The sequence below is a fragment of the Sapajus apella genome, unplaced genomic scaffold, assembly GCF_009761245.1.
Source record: "Sapajus apella isolate SASKATOON/1434 unplaced genomic scaffold, GSC_monkey_1.0 scaffold59, whole genome shotgun sequence".
In the NCBI taxonomy this organism is placed as follows: Eukaryota; Metazoa; Chordata; class Mammalia; order Primates; family Cebidae; genus Sapajus; species Sapajus apella.
In genome coordinates this window covers 2,941,383-2,959,756 of record NW_022436999.1, presented here as the reverse complement: position 1 = coordinate 2,959,756, position 18,374 = coordinate 2,941,383, and the positions used below count along the sequence as shown (strand labels likewise).

The 18,374-nt window shown below is 46.1% G+C and overlaps 1 protein-coding gene across 10 annotated transcripts in view; it reads right to left on the bottom strand.

Annotated features, from left to right (window-relative positions):
• The window catches only part of SLC8A3 (solute carrier family 8 member A3), a 147,278-nt gene extending 130,863 nt beyond the window's left edge, over window positions 1–16,415 (bottom strand). For 2 of the 10 annotated variants that reach the window (XM_032245766.1, XM_032245771.1), the window contains exon 1: window positions 15,365–16,064. The gene's annotated coding sequence lies outside the window, so the exon portion shown is untranslated. Of the gene's footprint in view, window positions 1–15,352; window positions 16,065–16,317 lie in introns of those variants that run through there. The other 8 variants (XM_032245761.1, XM_032245769.1, XM_032245765.1 and 5 more) reach the window with 6 other exon arrangements.
• Between the last annotated feature and the right edge of the window lie 1,959 nt (window positions 16,416–18,374).

The following is an 18,374-nucleotide window of genomic DNA, read 5'->3' as shown; positions in this document are numbered from 1 at the left end:
TTTTTTTTTTTTTATTTTTTTTTTTTTTTGACTCATTAATCCCATCCTTTAAAGCTGTAGCCTTTCATCCAAATATTCTCCTTCTCATCAGTTCAGGTTGACAAACATTGACAAAATCCTGTGATTTGCTAGACCTGGTATTAGATGCTGATGGATTAAATGAAAAAAATCAGACAGCACATTTGCCCTCAAAGGTACAATCTAGCAGAAGTGTACAGGTGTACGAATAGACACTTTTACTGTAAAAAGTGGAGGTAGGGCAGAATACTGTGGGTATGTGAAGAGGGCATTGAGCCAGCCTGGGAATTCAGGGAGGTGTTCTGAAGGAGGTGATCCCTGAAATGAGTCTTCAAGCATGAGTGAGCTTTAGTCAAAAAAAAAAAAAAGAAGGAAAATGGGAAGGTCATTTGAGTCAAAGAGAACAGCCCAGGCAAAGGCAAAGACTTGGAACATGGAAACATAATGAAAAAGGCTGCTGTGGGCATGGGATTACAAGGCTTGCAGCATGCAGCAGGAGGGCCAGTAGATGAGGCTAGACAGTAGGGAAACTTCACTTATGGCAAGCCTTAAATGCCAGGCTGAGAAGATGGGGCTTTATTCTAAGGGCAATGAAAAGCCAATGATAGGGCTGTCAACCAAAGAATGATGCAATATGATCTGTCTTTCAGAAATATGAATTCCACCTAAGGGTTTAGGATGGCTGTCAGCGGGCATAGATAGATTCCAACCTCCTGGGGGTCCAGGAAGTTCAGACAGAACTCTACTGCAAACTGAACAGATACAGACAAGAGCAGTGGGCCTGGGTAGATTCTACTCATGATGACCTTCTGTCCCCATGTCACATTCCTCTCTCTCGGCCAAACTGATGCCCTGGCTCAGCCCCCAGCCTCTCACCTCTTTCCCAGATCATCTTCCTAACACGCCTGAGGCCATCTGCAAGGTGTCTGTGTCCTCAGCAGTGGCTCCTGACATCTTTTAATATCACTGGCAAATTTAATTAAAGTCCCCATTCCTCTGCTCTTCCAGATCATTAATAAAACAGTGCCACCAGGACAGACTGAGCAAATTCTCCATCCTGCTATGCCCTCCACTTTCTCCAATGGGAACACTGCTCCAGGCCTGTCACCAGCCTGGGTAGAGTCGTCCTGCTCTGCTTCTAAATCTGGACCCCTGCACAGACATTATAGCCAATTTATATTAAAGTTTTATGTGCATCCAGGCTGCACTGGCTCCTATGTGTCACCTGAGTCTATGCACACTGCATGTTCTCCCGTGCTTCCTCTGCCTCCAGTGGGTGAAAGTCAGTGCAGTCCTGTCCTCGGCAATACTCCTCGACAGACACATGAACAAAGCTCCCGACTCTCTCAAAAGCAGGAAAGATGTGAACTCCACTGTTTAGGTAGCTTGATTGCCACAGCTGGAACTTGGATCCAAGGAGGAAAATATAATGATATTAAATATGTGCTTGCATGATTAACTTTTCTGAATCTTCACAATGAAGGAGGTACTATTATTACCACACCTGTTTTAAAGATGGCAAATTAGAACTTGTAGAGGTTAGGTAATTTGTCCAAGACTCCAGTTAGGAAGCAGAAAGGTAAGCATTTGAGTTCTGGCAGTCTGCCTCCAGGACACATGGTGTTACCACCATGCTTGGCATATACCCTAGGTTTGAGGAACCCTTTGAGCAAAGGCTCAAGGAGGGTAGGCTGAGTCTTTCTAGATGTGGAGGCCCCCGACAAGCTTGGAGGTGCTACATACAGGCAGAGTGGATCCATGGTAGAACCCTGGATTTCAAAACAGACAAGAACTTCCTTTCCAGCCATGTCTCAATGAGGCGTGAGACCCTGGAAAGTCAGTGACCCTCTCAGAACATCAGCTTCCTCATCCATAAAATTCATGTTGGGTTAGATGATAGCTGTAGTTCCTTTCAGTCAAAGATGCTTTGATGACAGGAAAGGAAAGAAGTGAACGGACACATTTATGTTAGGTTGATCCAGAGCCATGGAAAGCCAGATGTGGAATTTAGACTCCTACAGAGACCTCAGAGGATAAGAGAGTAAGCTAGATGGGGGTGGTAGGAAGAAGGGACCAGGAAAAAGTCAAGGAGAGCCTACATTCTGGATTTACCAGAAGTCCCTTGGACCAAATCCATTTTTTAAACAACTGCTAGCCAAACTCTATGCTAGCAATTGCAGATACAGCCATGAACCACTTCTCCAACCTCTGAGAGTTTATTTTCTGATGAGGGATGAAGACAAACAAGTAATTATAGGAATAACTGATTACAGCTATGTCCTGGAAAGTGATATGATTTCCTTCTGCTGCTCAGTTTGGTGGCTCTATAGCTACCTCAACCCTTGTGGGCAGTGGAGCAGGGCTTTTAACGTAGAGAATGTTGCAGTCATATGTGAGATAATATTACACTGTTCTTGCTTCTCTGATCTCATGCAATTGTCATATTTTGCCTTCCCTGAAGTCTCTGATAGCTTCATAAAACCCTGCTGACATTCTCCCAGGTACTACTTACAGAAGAAGAGAAAAGAAAGCTTCCTAGACAGACCAGAGCATTAGCAGGCCTCCATCTCTTCATGCTTTATAAGGGCCAAGGACTTGAAAAAAGTGATGACAATGGCAATGATCATATATATTCATCAGGCACCTACTCTATGGCCGACACTGCTCTAGGCATTTTTATATCTGTTATTTACTACCCCACAACCCCACAATGAGACATATCTTGTTATCTGTTTTAGAAATGAGGAGATGGGGCCTCAAAGATTCATAATTTACCCAAGGTCTACTAGCTGAGAAAGTGGCAAAGAAGAGCTATGAAACTTGGTGTGTCAAATGCTAAAGTCTGCTTTTAAGTTCCAGGGGATGAAAGGGATGGTGGAAGAGGAAGCTGGGGATCAGGATCCCTTAGGTCAAGAACTTCGGGCTCCAGAAATCTCTGTGTCTTCTGGGAAACTTTCCCTGAAAATGTCTCTCCCTCTAATTTTAAAGTGAGTCATTTATTCTTTTGGGTTTCTCTAACAATTTGATCACCCCTGAAGCACTTGTCACACTGTACTGGGCTTATCTGTTTACCTGCCCATCTTCCACGCTCTTCTAGAAGCTCTGTGAAAAATTTCAACTCAATGTAGAGAAGCTTTTTTTTCCTTTGAGACGGAGTCGTGCTCTGTCGCCCAGGCTGGAGTATAGTGGTGCAATCTTGGCTCACCTCAACCTTCACCTCCTAGGATCAAGCAATTTTCATGCCTCATCCTCCTGAGTAGTTGGGATTACAGATGCGCACCACTACACCCAGCTAATTTTTGTATTTTCAGTAGAGGCAGGGTTTCACCGTGTTGTCCAGGCTGGTCTCAAACTCCTACTTCAAGTAATCTGCCCGCCTCGGCCTCCCAAAGGGGAAGATTTTTTATTTTTTGGAACAATGAATCATCACATTCAATGAAACTCTATTGATAGGGCTAAGAGGTTGAACTTGACCTCTGATGCCCTCTGTGCCTCTAAAATTCTATGATTCAAAGATGCCTGAAATTTGCTAGACATGTGGAAATCAGAGGACTTGTAAGTCCTTGACAGATCTGGGAAGTTACAAACACTGAGAGTAGGCCAGAGATCTAGGAAGACAGAGAGCTTAGCTCAGCTTAATTTAAGTTTTGTTTTTCTCATTGCTGGGTCGACATCTGCATTTCAGTCACCCCCCAGTTGGAGACAGTGATGGAACCAGGATCGCATTCTAGAGATGGCTGTATATCTGAATAATAATGGTGTTCTAAAAAATACAGACATTTGGATCCTACTCCAGACCTAAGTTTTGGACTCTCTGGGAGAGGAGCCTAAATATTTGTTTTTGAAAAGTTCCTTAGTTGATTTTAAGATACAAACAAAGTTGAAAACCCTGGGAGAGAAGAGAAGGAACCTTGCCAGACTATGACATTTGCATCCCAGATTTCTAGCCATGAGAGACTTTCTTTGGACTGAGAGAAGGACTCTCAGCAGATCATGCGTTGACTCATAAATGGGTACCACAAGACATTTCTATGCATTGGACAAACATCCCTTCCTCTTGGAATCTCACTTGCTTTCATACCTTGCCAAGAATAGTCAGCATCAATTCTCTACCCACATAAGCAGATTTTCCCTTTGTCTTTCCCTAAACTTACTGTCTACTTGGTTTATACTTGTACTGAGGAAATATAAAAGATTCAGAATTCCCTTGTCTTTGGAGGAAAATGATGCTACTCATCCATTTTCAGCAAGTTGTATTTCTAATTATTTTCCTTTCAGTGATAATAGCTTAGGTGTACTTCTTCACACTTCCTTATGGTCTCTTTATTCATTCACTCACTTGCTCAGTTATTCATTCATGCATGCATGCATTTGTATGGAACACAGCTTATGTGTCACAGGCTGACTTTCACTGAATTATGGTGAGAAGGTTACTCTCATTTGTTCCAAATTCATTTTTTTCTGCACACTCAAAAAAGTTAGAATATAAGTTGCAAGAGGGTAGAAATTTTTATCTGATATTTCTGTATTCCCAGTGCCTAAATCAGTGCCTGGCATATCGTAGATGCTCAGTATATATTTACTGAATGAATGAGTACATTGAATGAATGTGCAAAAATAGAAGGGATAATATCCAGTGATTTCTCCCATCTTTGGCAGTGTTCAAATTGGAGGCAGGAGAACCATCTGTCAGGGATTCTGTGAGCAAGGTTTTTTGAATTTGAGTAATATGAGCAAAATATAATCCCTCTAGAGAAGCACACACTTCACTGGAGAACAATGACAGAAAACCAAATAATTACAACAAAACAAGTACCAGATTTTGAAGCATTTGCAATGTGCCAAGAGATCACAAGAAAGGAAGGTATAGCACTGCCTAGGATCACTGGGGCCAGCTGCATGAACCAGCTAACGTTAGGTCTAAGATTTAAAGAATGAATAGGAGTTAACTGGGTGGAAGCCAGTGCATCTCAAACAAAGTCCATAGGAAGCCCAGGCTAAAGGGCATGGAAGCCCGAACAAGCAGTGTCTGTTTCCAGAAGGATGAGCACCATGGCTGAAAGACTTGAGAGAAGCTGTGGAGCTAAGTGAGGAATCGCTGGTAAGAGGCCTTGTGTGCCTGGCCAAGAAATGTGGGCATTCTCTTGGAGGCAATAAGGAAGCACTGAAGGTTTTTAATCATAGGAGGGACAAGAGCAATGTTTTTCTTTTGGATAGGCAACCTAGAGTGATGACAGTGTGGGAACTGGATAGGTGAATGAAAGCAAGGCAAGACTGGAGGCAGGAAGACCAGTCCAGACTCTCCCAGGATTGGGGTGAAAGACAAGGGAGACCTGAACCAAGGCAGTGGGAGAAGGGCTGCCAGGGAAAGTGTGGATTTCAGAGGCACTGAAAGTAGAATCATTGTAAGTTGGAGACCAATGAAAATAGAAGATGGTAGTAAAAGGAATGAAGAGGCCTAGCAAGGACCACACCACATCAGGCCCCTTCTTCCACTGGCCCTGCAAAGTTCATCCTGATCCTGAGACCCTCAGGCCCCAAGAAATGGAAGCTGAAGGAATCAACACAAAACCATCCAACTTAGGTATCTTCTTGGCTTTAGGACTTCCTGTAACTGGGACACATGGAGCCTAACGAAGGCCTTAGAGTGTTCCTCAGTCTAGTCAAGGGAATAACCATTTGTGGATTCGATATCACACAGGGTGTGATAAGCTCTGGAGATGCACTGATGAAGCAGGTCTGGTCCCCCTCTGGAGTGACACACAGAAAAGTACATAAGATCAGTAGTCAAGTGTGAGCAAAGGGTCTGGGGACTTATGAACACTGCCTCAAGCTTGTGGAGTTAGACATCTCAGATCTGTTCAAATGACCATGCGGTTTCACACAGAAGAAAATGAGCCCATGGAACATATTGCTCTTAAGAAATAGCACTAGCTAGAAAGGTAAGAATTATTGGTAAAAGGTCCAAAACATTGAGATTAACTCAAAGTCTAGAGTGGCTACAAGAAAGCCTGACACTGTCCATTGATTCATGATGAAAGTATTTGTCAAGCACTTAGTATGTGCCCATTACAGTTGTAGGTTCTTTGAAGATCATTTCTGCCTGGATGCATTCTCAAATTTACTGCATGCCAGATATGTGTCACACTCCATTCTAGCTGCTGGAGATTTAATATTTAATATTACATCTCTTGCCTGGACTACTGTAACAGCCGTCAACCTCATTCCACCCATTACAATCTACTCTCCACAAAACAGCCAGGAAGTCTGTTTAAAATGTAAATCAGATAGATCATGACATTCTTTGTATCCTCTTTTTCTGTGGCACCCCACCCCCTACTGACTTCTAGCTTCTAACTTGCTGAGCTTTCAAATCTCCTACCATTTTGTTTTGCTCCATCCATACTCCACTCCAACATAGATGAAATACTTGGAAGTTTCTAGAACAGGCAAGCATGTGCCTTAGAACTTGTGCATTTATGGTTCTCTCTACTTAGGACAACCTTACCCTCAATATCCACATAGGTTACTTTTAAATTTCATTCAGACTTCGGATGCCACGTCTCTGAGAGGCTTTCCCGCACCCATCTTAGCACAGGCAATCTTCCCCTCCAGTACTCTCTTGTAACATCACTTTTCATTTCCTCTATAGCCCGTATTCACTTATTGAAATCATCATGGTTTTTGTCCGCCTGCTTACTAGTTTATCATCAAATATCTACTCTATAGTAGCAGGAATCTTGTCCTTTTTGTTCACCACAGTATTCCCCATGCCTTGGCCAGTACTGGCAGAAGGGGTACTCAATAAGTTTTTGTTGAATGGATGCATAATAACTCTGCAGGAGTTTCATTAAGTGATTCTGGAAAGATGCATCTAGGAGGAGACTTCACACTTCCTGGCAAGCCTTGGGGCAGAGAGGTATATGTTTAAAGCCAATGATCTCAGAGTGCAGACAGTTTTGTTTATTCTCAGGAACCAGTGGGACCACGTAGTGTTTGGACAGAAGTCATGAGTCTAATTCTAAACACAGCCCCTTCTTCCAATCCTAGCTCTCTCACTGGCACCTCACTTTTCCTTCAGAGTATGGCATAATAATAAAAGGCACTTATACTGCATCATTCATTCAATAAGTATTAAGCAATACTATGTGCTAGGGGGTTACAAAGACCTTCTCACTCACAGGATCTTATTTAATCCTTCTTGTGAGGATGATCATACAGAAGAAGAAATCGGGGCTCAGTTTATTGCTGAGGGTTTCTATGCCAATGAATAACAAAGCCAGAACCAATCCTTGGTGCTCTGAATGCCAGAGGTCTCCTTTCACCAGGCCTGAAGGAGTGTGTCATGTCTGGAAGGACCAAGAGAAAGCATGCCCTGCAACTAAAAGGAAGTCAGGGCTGGAGTCAGAGAAGCAAGAAACCCAGGACAGCCTGAAGCAGACGTTGTTCCTGCCCTTCCCTGTTCCTGAGAGAGAAACACCCGGGCTCTATCTTTTGAGGTTATTCATGGGGGCAGGCTGACATCCTTCTGCCCTGTTGCAAAGCTATCAAGGGATGCTGGTGATCAGCCTCCTTTATGTACATTTTTCTCAGACTATTCTCCAGAAGCCAGATGTATTTTAATGCCATTTAATTTATTTTAATTTTTTAAATGTTGAAATATGGAATTAAATCATATCATTGCCTGATGGAAGAACAAATAAAAACTGGCAGGCAGTCAAAGTCATCTCTCTGAGACGAGGCTGGGTAGTTCTCTTGTACAATCAACTCTAGGGATGCCCTGGGCCCTCCTTTTACAAGGGGTGCTAGGAGCAGACTCCTCAGACTCCCAGCAGATCTAGCTACTGTCTTTACAGATGTGCTCTCTCCTAATGATTTCCCCTTGAGGTTGATTCCTCTATAAATTCCTTTTCAGGGGCTAAAAGACACTGGCTCAAGAGGAGTCTTCCTGTCTCAACGGGGAGGGGGTACAATAGTATATTTGGCGTAGATGGAGCATCCGAAAAGTCACTGAGCAGAGTGGTTTTACTAAACTATGAAAGGAGTCTACATGGCTCTAAACACATCTTTCCTGGGGGCTCTATGACAGGCAGAAGTGCAAGAGGTGAGATAAGATGTCTGGAACATTTGGGAGCCTAGAGCACTGCTAGTCATTCTGCAAATGCCCTAGAACACCGCAGTGGGAGCTGACTGGTGACACTGAGGAGTGCCAACCTGGGGCCCTTGGGACACTCAAACCAGTTTGGGGCACCTTACAGGCTGGACAGCTGAGTTGACTGGCCAATGTGACAACAGACACACTAGAGGCTTCAAGTTACAGCTGGAAGGTTCTGAAATGAAAGATACTGTCAGCACTAAAAGTATTCTTAGCAGGAGACAATCCACATGCTATGAAACAAGACTTGAGGAATACAGAATTGTCAGGTCAAGGAGGACCACAAAAGTCAACACATCCAACACAAACTCTTTTGATGGGTAAGGAATCCAAGGCCCAGGGAGCAGAGGTGGGTCTTACCTGCAGTTGTCAGAAGTGATAAGAATTAGAATATAGCATTTTACCACCAATTCATTGCCTCCTCTATTATACCATTTTCCTGTTCCTGGTTTGAATTTTGACTCCACCATTGCCTTCTTTTATGAAATAGTATAGATCCCCTTTCTTGACCTTGTTGTACCTGCTTCGTGGGTAAGGGAGTATGTTCATTTATTCACTCCGTTTTTCATTGAATACCTACTGTATTTCAGGCTTCATGTGACATACAGTGGGAGACAGAAAAAGCACTTGCTCCAAGAAGGATGATAAGGCATATGAAAAAAAAAATGTATTTCAGAAAGTGTAAAGGGCTAATGAAAAACAGGTGTCATGTTATTAAAATTCACAGGAGGAAAGGACAGCCTCTCCATAAAGCCTTCCTATCAGGAAGAGGCATTTGAAGTGAACACTGAAGAACAAGCAGAAGGCTTAAGGGGAGGTAAACTGTGAACAAATGCACAAAAGCAGAAAGGGCAAGGGACCTGTAAAAAGTGAGTCTAGATACAGAGTGGGGCACCAGGTCATTCAGGGAACTGGAGAAAACTGGAACTTGAATACAAGGAACTGGAAAAAATGGAAGACCCTTCAACATTTTTTTGTGTGTGTAAAAATGATAAGTTTACAAAGGCATTTTAGCATTTTAGGAGGTGAATCTTGTCACTGATTCAAATGAATTGAAAGAGGGAAAGTTGAAGTTGAGGAAATGGTGGAAAGCTGTTTTTTACAGTATAATAATAGAAAATACTTCATACAGCTATGGTAAGGATTAAATGGAAAAATCAGCTTAAAGCACTTTGCAACAGAGTAGCTGACAGATGGTAAACACACACACACATTATTATTATTTTTATACAAGAGGCAATAAAATCTGCACTTGAGTAGCAGTGTTTGGGATGAAGAAGATATCTTGGAGGTTTTGAGCCAAGGTGACTGGAAGTTTATTGGTGCCATCAACAGGAAGTGGGAGGTAGGAGGAGAAGCTCCTAAGGACAAAGATGATGTCGGGTTAGTAAAAATTCAACCTGAGGAGTTAACAAGACATCTTGTTGGAGATATTGTGCACATGGCTAGAAAGACCGAGCTTGGAGAGCTAAAGTCACAGACTCTGGGAACTAGCCACACGGCAGTAACAGCACCAACCATTGAGAGAGACTGCCAAGGGATAAGGGAGAAGGGAAAAAACTGGGAGAAGAGAGAATCTTGGAGTGAAGTTGAAGAGGAGCCATGCAGAGTTAGTGAGACCTGGAGAGCTCCGTGTGAAAGAAGCCAAAAGAGGAAAGAAACGGTCAATATTATCTGATGCGGGGAGAGAGATAAAGAAAGAGGACAGCGGGCAGCTCTTGGGAATATGTCATTATATTTTGAAGAATGAGAAGCCCTTGGGGATGACACTTGGGGAGAAGGTGGAGAAAGTGGGAAGTGAGTGGATGAGTGATGAGGAGATAGACAAGTGATTAAAATTTCAAGAGTTTGTTGAAGGCATGATGGGAAAACGGTATGATGGGGAAAAGGAATTCTTATCCAAGTGATATTCTTTTTAAGATGGGGTTTGTGTGGGGAGAGGATTCTGTGTTGAAGAAGAAAGACACTTCAGATAAGAGATGGAAGTGGAGCAGTTTACAAAAGCAGGACAAGGGTGGCTCCCGGGCACTGTGCAGGAAGGAGAATGGAAGGTTTTTTTTGTTTGTTTGTTTGTTTTTCTCTAAGATTAGTGACAGGGAAGGATGAGGAACCCAGTGGAGAAATCAGGGTGCAAAGGAAGAATGCTGACACAGCTCACACTGTTTTGTTTCATTCTTTTGGACTTTGAGGTCCTCCCCTGTGACTTGGAAATTATCACATGGAAGCCATGGCAGGAGCACAGCTTCCAGTCCCACTTCCGGATCTAGTCCCCACATGACCCAGCATTCCTGCACACAGCTAGGAACGCCCTATTTGTCTTTCTAAATATCATGTCAATAAATGCTATTTGGTCTGTTCCAAATTATATATAGATGAAACAGAGCTGTTTTCTTCTCAGAGATGTGATTCTGTATGCCATATGCCACATCCAAGTACCCTGGATTCTAGAATTAGCTTTTATTCACTCTCCATATTATTTTTAAATACCCATATAGATACATGTGTGAGTCTCCTATCTAGATGTCTTGCTGTATAGTCTACAGACCTAAATCCTTATCCTTATCCTTCCGAGCTTCTTCTTCGGGCCTGTCCCAGCCTTCATGGATCTCTCCATCTCAAATCTTTGAGAGTTTGCTTTGCTGTGCAGTTCAGTTGGCCAGGAAATATGTCTTACACTCTCTGGAGCCCTTTCTCCTTTCCCCTAAGGCATCTGCCCAGTATTGAGTTTAGAGTGCCCATTCAAAAAACAAATGAAAAACCAAACATAAACCAATCTCATTAGAGGAAATTAGTGAGACTTTTTCCTAAAAGGGTGTCTCTGGTTTGTGTGGAGTCCTAATTAGGGAAAATAAGTCAGGCTGGCAGGACCAGGAGAAAGCAAAAAGAGAAAGCAGCTCTTTTTCATGGTCTGCCTTTTTTCATGGTCCAGGACACTTAGCCCTCCAGTGAAAATAACTCACAATCTTCCTGGGTCCGGCTATCACCAGACCATCGGCTGATAGAAAAGTGCAAGTTAACTGCCTGCAGCCTTGGCATTATCAGTACTGCATGTAGCTCTCTCCAGCACAGGCCCTAGCCTATAAAATCCCCAGCAAGCCTTTGTCTCCTTGCAATCAGCTCTTTCTTCTCTTGCTGACCTGCTCGTTGCCTCCTTGTAATGTATTTTCATACTTTCTCTAATAAATCTGCCTTTTTATTTTTTACCTACAACTGTCTTGGTAAATTCTCTTTACCTCCCATGCGACACTAGCCCCAAATAGTCACTACCTGTGACACTTTGTGCATTAAAACAGAAAGAGGAAATCCCTGCCCTCACCTTCGTAGGCTGCCAGGACCATACACCTGGGTTTCTATACAGCTTTCTCTTTGGCTCCCTCTCTCTCTCTTATGTTCCAGTTCCAGTATACTATCTAAAATACCAGTCTGACCCTTCAAATCAGTAGTCAAAATTTTCCTAACCCCACACTGGAAACTCAGTGGAAGTTCTTAGCATGGAGTACAAGCCCTTCAAGGTTTGACTCCTATGCCTTCTCCAGACTCAATTCCCCTGCATTTTTATCTCTGTCTTTAGTCATTTGGAAGAACTCTTACCCACTTTAGGTCTTTGCATACTAATCCCTTCACTCATAGCACTTTCTCCCTCCACTCTCCTTTTTTTCTTTCACCAAAGCGAACTCCTACCCATCCTCCCCTTCTGGGCTTAGCTGTCCCCTACAAGTCCTCATTAAGCCCCTAGGAAGAGGTGCTCCTCCTATATGCTTCCATTATCATGATAGAAATACAGTAATTGTCAGTCCACTAGCTGGTTATCCTTGCTGAAATGTGTGTTTATGAAGAAAGAGGCCATTCTATTTTATTTGCCTCTGTACTTAGCACATGCCTGGCAGAGTAGGTGGCTGTTGAATATTTATTGAATAAATGGCTAGCTGAATGAATAAATGAATGCTTTTTCTTTTGGAATCCAATAGTTTTCTGAACCTCATCACATATTTGAATATCTTAGGCAAAGCAACCAGGCTTAAATGAAGGGGGTTACTCCTTTCTTTTTATCTAACCTCAGTAGTTTGGAAAGAAGTCCAGATGTGTGACACATTTCCCAAATCCTGATTGTGGGCAATGACTGAAGCATGCAGGCTGGGGAACATGCCCACTAGCACTGCCCATAAACAATACCAGTAACTGTGGCTAGAGAACACAAGAGGAACTGCCCTGCACAGGCACAGGGCAGGGCTGGGGCAAGATGACAACCTATCAGCTTCAGGGTCCCAGACCTGAAGGAGCACTGGGCATGGGAATAGTTTTAACAGGGTCAGTTTCATAACCATATTCTCCCTTTTCCAACCAGGAAGCCGTAGGTGGCGGTGAAAAGGAGAGCTGGGAAGAGCAAGAACAGAGAGGGAAAGAATGTAATTGTTCCTCCAATTCCACTTATTCAACCAACATTTACTGGTGCCTAACCTATGCCAGGAACAGTACTAGGCCCTGGGGACACAGTGTGAATAAACACCAGCAATCTTTTCTTACTTTGTGGAGTCTGTTGTCTACAGGTGTGTCTGGCATCACTCAATCACATACGTAAATTTCATATGCATCTTTAAATTACTTCAAAAATATAAGTTCAGGTTATGAGTGTTTATGAGCAGAGGGTCCTTTCTATTTTATTTGCCTCTGGACTTAGCATATGCCTGGCAGAGTAGGTGGCTGTTAAATATTTATTGAATGAATGGCCCGCTGAATAAATAAATGAATGCTTTTACTTTTGGAGTCCAATGGACCCCATAGCCAAAGTGGCTTGGCTGTGTCCCTACTCAAATCTCATCTTGAACTGTAGTCCCCATAATCCCGACATGTCCTGGGAGGGGCCCAGGGAGGTAACCGAACCATGGGGGTGGTTACCCCCATGCTGCTGTTCTTGCGATAGTGAGTTCTCACAAGATTTGGTGGTTTTATAAGGGGCTTTCCCCTCTTATGTTAGGCACTTCTCCTTGCTGCCGCCATGTGAAGAAGGACATGTCTGCTTCCCCTTCTGCCATAATTGTAAGTTTCCTGAGGCCTCCCCCGCCCTGTGGAACTGTGTGTCCAATAAACGTCTTTCCTTTATAAATTACCCAGTCTTAGCTATGTCTTTATTAGCAGTGTGAAAACAGACTAATACAGGTGTATAATAAGCAGGGATCTGGCTTAGTCAGAGAGAGTATGGAAGGCTTCCTTGAGGCACTAACTTCAGAGCAAAGAGCTGAAGCATGAGTAAGAGTACTTTAGGGGTATGTTGGAAGAAAAATAAAGCATTCCAAGTGGAGGAAATTGCACAAATAGCCTTCCCTTTTCCATCAAGTTAAAGAAAGAACCACTTCAACCAAGTTCAGTTCTGTAGGCCTTATCTGCTTCTTCTTCTCAACCCAATATATACATTTTATTTAAAGAAAAAGGAGGCTACAAAGTGGACTTGTGTGCAGGGGCTGCTGCTGGGCATTGTAGATTGCAGTGAGGGCCTGGGTGATCAATCCACATCTAGTTAGCCTAAGCTCTGACCATCAGCCATCCTCCTTTGGAGGCCTGCAAAGCATGAAGGGGCAGGTTCCTCTCAAACTTGGATCCAGCCAGTGAGGCCAGCAAAAAAGAAGCGCAGGAGGCCAAGAGCCCATGAAGGGTGAACTGATCCCCCTATTTCAGGAAGAGCATGGCGCAGCAGCTATATTTGAAAATCGAGGTAAACAAGAGCTCAGCTCAAGTGGATGGGGCACGACAGCTGTGGAAGATTAATCACACGCCGCTGCAAGTCATCGGGTCGCCAGGGGCCGAGGAGGCTTCCCTTTTGGTCCCCCACCAGAAGGCCGGATGTGTTCCTATCACGTACCTACATTCCACACCCCCCCAACTCCCTCTGCCCCCACCCCCTTCGGGTGTTTCTTGACCATCCTGGAGCTTGGCGGCGCCTGCTGCAGTCTGCGTTTCTGATAAATTGAAACCAATTTCAGTTCTTCTGCCCGGGAGACTTAACCACCGAACGCGTTCAGAGGTTTATTTTTTTTTAATCACCAGGAAAGGAGAGAGAGAAGGGGAGGAGAGGAGTTTGTTTTTTAATCGTCAGGAAAGGGGCGAGGGGGGGAAGGCGGGGAGAGAGAGAAGGGAGAGGAGGAGAGAAAAGAGGAGAAAGCGGGGCGGGGGGGGAGAGAGAGCTGCGATGAGCGGGTAAATTTATGGTACTGCATTAAAGGCATTTGTTCTATTTAACCCACCACCCACCACCACTACCACATGGTTAAAAATAAAACACAATGAATTAAGATGAAAAGCTGCTTTTTCCCCCCGGAGCAAATTGCTTTCACCATCTTTCCCAGTGGCTTAGGTCTTCGGGGCAGGTCAGTCAGGGCCTGCAGGAGCAGCAGCGCTAGCCTCTGAATGAGGGCTTTGGCTGTGTGTGTGTGTGTGTGTGTGTGTGTTTCCACGCGCGCGTATGTGTGTACGCGTGTGCGTGCTGGGAGATCGGGGGAGGGTTAATTACATATTTAAATTATCTTCACCTAGCCCCAGACCGCGCAGATCACCGTGGGCTGGAGAGTGCAGGACTGGAGAAACCCTCCTTCTCCCCCGGCCCCTCGGCCCCAGCTGTCAGTGCGCTGGGGCTGCGGCTCCGGACCCGGCGGTGGAGTCCCGAGATTGGGGTGCGCGCGTGCGTGCATATGTGCACGCGAGCGCGCGCCGAGTGGCTAGCGCGCTTCCCTTCTGGCCCCCAAACCCGGCGGACCGTTACAGCCCCAGAAGCACAACACGCCCTGGCCCCAGGCGGCACACATGTGCCCACATGCATCCAGCACACAACACAGCAATCAGTCTCCCCAAACAGCACCCGCGCCCAGCTGGGCATGCCGACGATCCGACTGTACCCATCTGCCCAGGCATCTCTCTCTGCCCCTCCCCATCTGGCAGCACCCTCCCGTAGACACCCACTCTGCCAGACTTGCCCCCCCAACACCGCATACACAATACACTTTCCGGGCACCCTCCCCCCACTTCTTCTGGCACTAAATCCACAGGAAGGCGGTTCATATGAATGATCTTGAGAAAGAACTTAACACCATTATTCACAATCAGGGGTCCTCTTAGGGGCACTCCAAGCCCCCCAACCTCTACCTCCCATCTTGGCTGCCCGCTAAGGGGGAAGGGCAGGAAGCTCACCCCATTACTCACCGTTTCCTCTCGGCCTCCCGAGCGGAGTGGGCAAGTGAGTGGGGTGAGGAAGGTGCGCGATGCCCCCGCCTCTGGGCGCCTTACCGGCCGCAGCGGCTCATCGCCCCCGCGGGCTGCCCGCCGGCCGCAGCCGTGTCCGGGGCATGTCAGTCCGCCGCCGCCGCCGCCGCCGCCCGCCCGCCCCGGTTCGTGGGCTCGCAGCTGTCAGGGAGCTGCGGGGCAGCGCATCTGGAGCGCAAGGTCTGGGAGGGAGGGTGCCTGGGGCCAGGGCGAGGGGTCCCGGGAGGGGAGGGGTCCTTCCGCGTCGATTTCAGAAAGAGGGAAACCCCGACCCAGAGCGGGGCTGGAATCTACGCCGTGGAGAGGCCCGGAGTCCCGGCCGCGGGCAGCGGGGGATCCCTGCCTGGAGGGGCAGGAAGGCGAGCAGCCCGGCGCGCCCTGGCGGCTCCGAGGGACCCGGGCTCGGGCTTGTGGTCGCGTCGCCTGGGCTTTCCCGGGGCTGGGAGCGCGCCGGGTCTCCGCCTTGCACGCTGTCACCGCGGGAGACGTCTCGGCCTCGCCGCGCGCAGAGGGGACGCGCGGAGAGGCTGGTTTCTGGGCGAGCCCAGAGCTTTGCCCATTAAGCTGCCGCAAGAAGCCAAATCAAAAAGCCAATCTCCAAGCCTCCAAACGGAACGTCACCCTATCAGCTGGGAGAGAGCGCCGCACCGAATGGCAAGCCGCGCATATTTATCCTCGCGCACCTAGGGGAGACTCTCAGAACGCTCCCCGACGGGCAGCGGGGAGTCGAGCCCGCATCCCGCAACCTGCATCCCGCATCCCGCAACCCGCATCCAGAGACCCCGAGGACCGAATTCAGATCGAACTCCTGCCCCGCGGCCACCCGCTCCAGTCGGAGCCTGGTGCCCCCGCCTCCCAGCCGGCAGCACATCAAGACGGCGGCGCGTCCTGACCTGGATTCTGCGGAGTTGGGAGCTCCAGGCAGCAGGCGGGCGCGCGGCACCGGCTTTCCCCTTGTCCTCAGGAGACGCTGCCTGCAATTCCGAAATGAAGTCTCCACCAAACACATCTGTGGTTTTTAAATATAGCAGGGAACGATTACCCAGGCAGGGTCCACCCATGCTTAGGGGAGGAGTTGAGGGGGATGGAGGTTGGCAGTGGAGGGAAAAGAAAACTCCTTTTTTCCCCCTCTTTTTTTCTTCTCTTCTTGGTGCAGAACCCAGCCTGTCATTTTCTCAACCCAAGTCAAACAACAGCTTGTGAGAGACGCTTGGGTGAGCTCTGGTATGTTGGCTTTTCGGGTTTCTAAGGCTAAAAATAAGAGGGGGCTGCCTCCCAAATTGCTGCTTACTCTGGGCCTGGAAGGCTGGAAGAGAGCTGGTCCTTTGATGCAGCAGCCGGACTAGGGCTTGGGGCTTGGCTCAGGCAGAGTGTACACACGTAGCCTTAAATCAGATGCCTGTAATTTCTGCTATATTTGTCAGGCTTGGTCCTAGAGGCATGAGGGTGGGCAGGTCCCTCTTAAGAATGGGGTTTCAAGTCGTTAGCTTATCGGTGGCATTAGGCAGATCTAAAATGGGCCTGGTGGCTGGCCTTTTGTAGCGACATCATGCAGACAAGTCAGAATGTAAGGGCAGGAAGTTGTTCTCTGAGGCGTCTCTGCTGCCTGAAGCTGAGTGTGAGGGACCAACAGATGATAATAATACTTAGAACTATCAGCACCTTTTAAGGGCCAGGGGTGGTGCTAGTGAATTTGACTGTGTTATCTCATACCATCCTCCTAAAACTCTAGAAGCCAGGTACAGTTACCAACTCCATTTTTCCGTTGAGGAAATGGAGCCTTAGAGAGGATAAATAACCATCCCAAGGCCACATGCAGCAGAACCAAGGGTTGGAGCAAAGTGTAACCAGCCAGAGTTGTGCTGACACCACAACAATGTGTGTGACTCCTGAGATCCCTGGCTCCCCCGCCCGGCTGCTCTGGAGCAAGGCTTGGTTCAAAGAGATTAAGTGGGTGTAGAGACTAGGAAATCTCTAAGCCTGGGATGGCAGGAGGTCTTTGCTGGTCCTGCGACTCAGTGTTCCTTTAGCAAGCCATGTGGTGGTTTCTGGCTGAGTCCTGAGTCAGAGTCCTGGATGTGCTCAGTAGGAGTGCTTTAAGACCCCTGAACATTTATGGGTCTTGAATTTCATTCAAAGTTAGGGCTGGGACACTGACTTTGAAAGATTTCAATAGCTTCTAAATTTGTGTGATCTCAGGATATGTCAATTACTGGGACTTACCTTGTACCTGTTCCCATGGAGAGTCACAATGCTGATCGGTCTACAGTGCAGACAAAGAGATGGCTAGAGGGCATATAAATTGGTATAGTTTTTAGGGAGGGCAATTTTGAAAGATACATCAAATTCCTTAAAAGTGTGAATGCCTGTGATACAGTAATTTTACTGGAAGAAATTTGTTCTCTGGCAATCATTAAGGCTATGCTCAAATATTTAGTTACAAGGATACTCATGGTGGTGTTTATAAGAGTGAAAAATTGGAAACATCTTAATCTTCCAACACAACAAATTGGCGAAGTACACACATTTTGTTGACATAATGCTGTATTCTACCACTGTAGAAATATCGATGTAGCATTCTGTGTACTGACAGGGAAGGGTTTTTATAATATATCATAGAGAGAGAGAAAAACAAAACAAAACCAGAACGCAATGTGATGCAGCATGTGTGTGTGTGGGGAAGGGGTGGGTAGGGATGAGTATGCATGTCCTGGCAGCATAAAAACACCAAATGTTAGTGGTTATCTCTTGGTGGTGGATTTCTCGTGGTTTTTTCCTCTTTAGATCAACTTTACTGAGATATAATTTACATACAACAAAGCTCACCTTTTTTGTGATATATGCTTTATTAGGGCATCAAAAGCAAGCTCTAGTGCACAGGCTCAATGTCTCAGTAGTGAGGAACATGAATCTGCAACACCATCCCAGTAGTGAGGAACAGGAATAATAC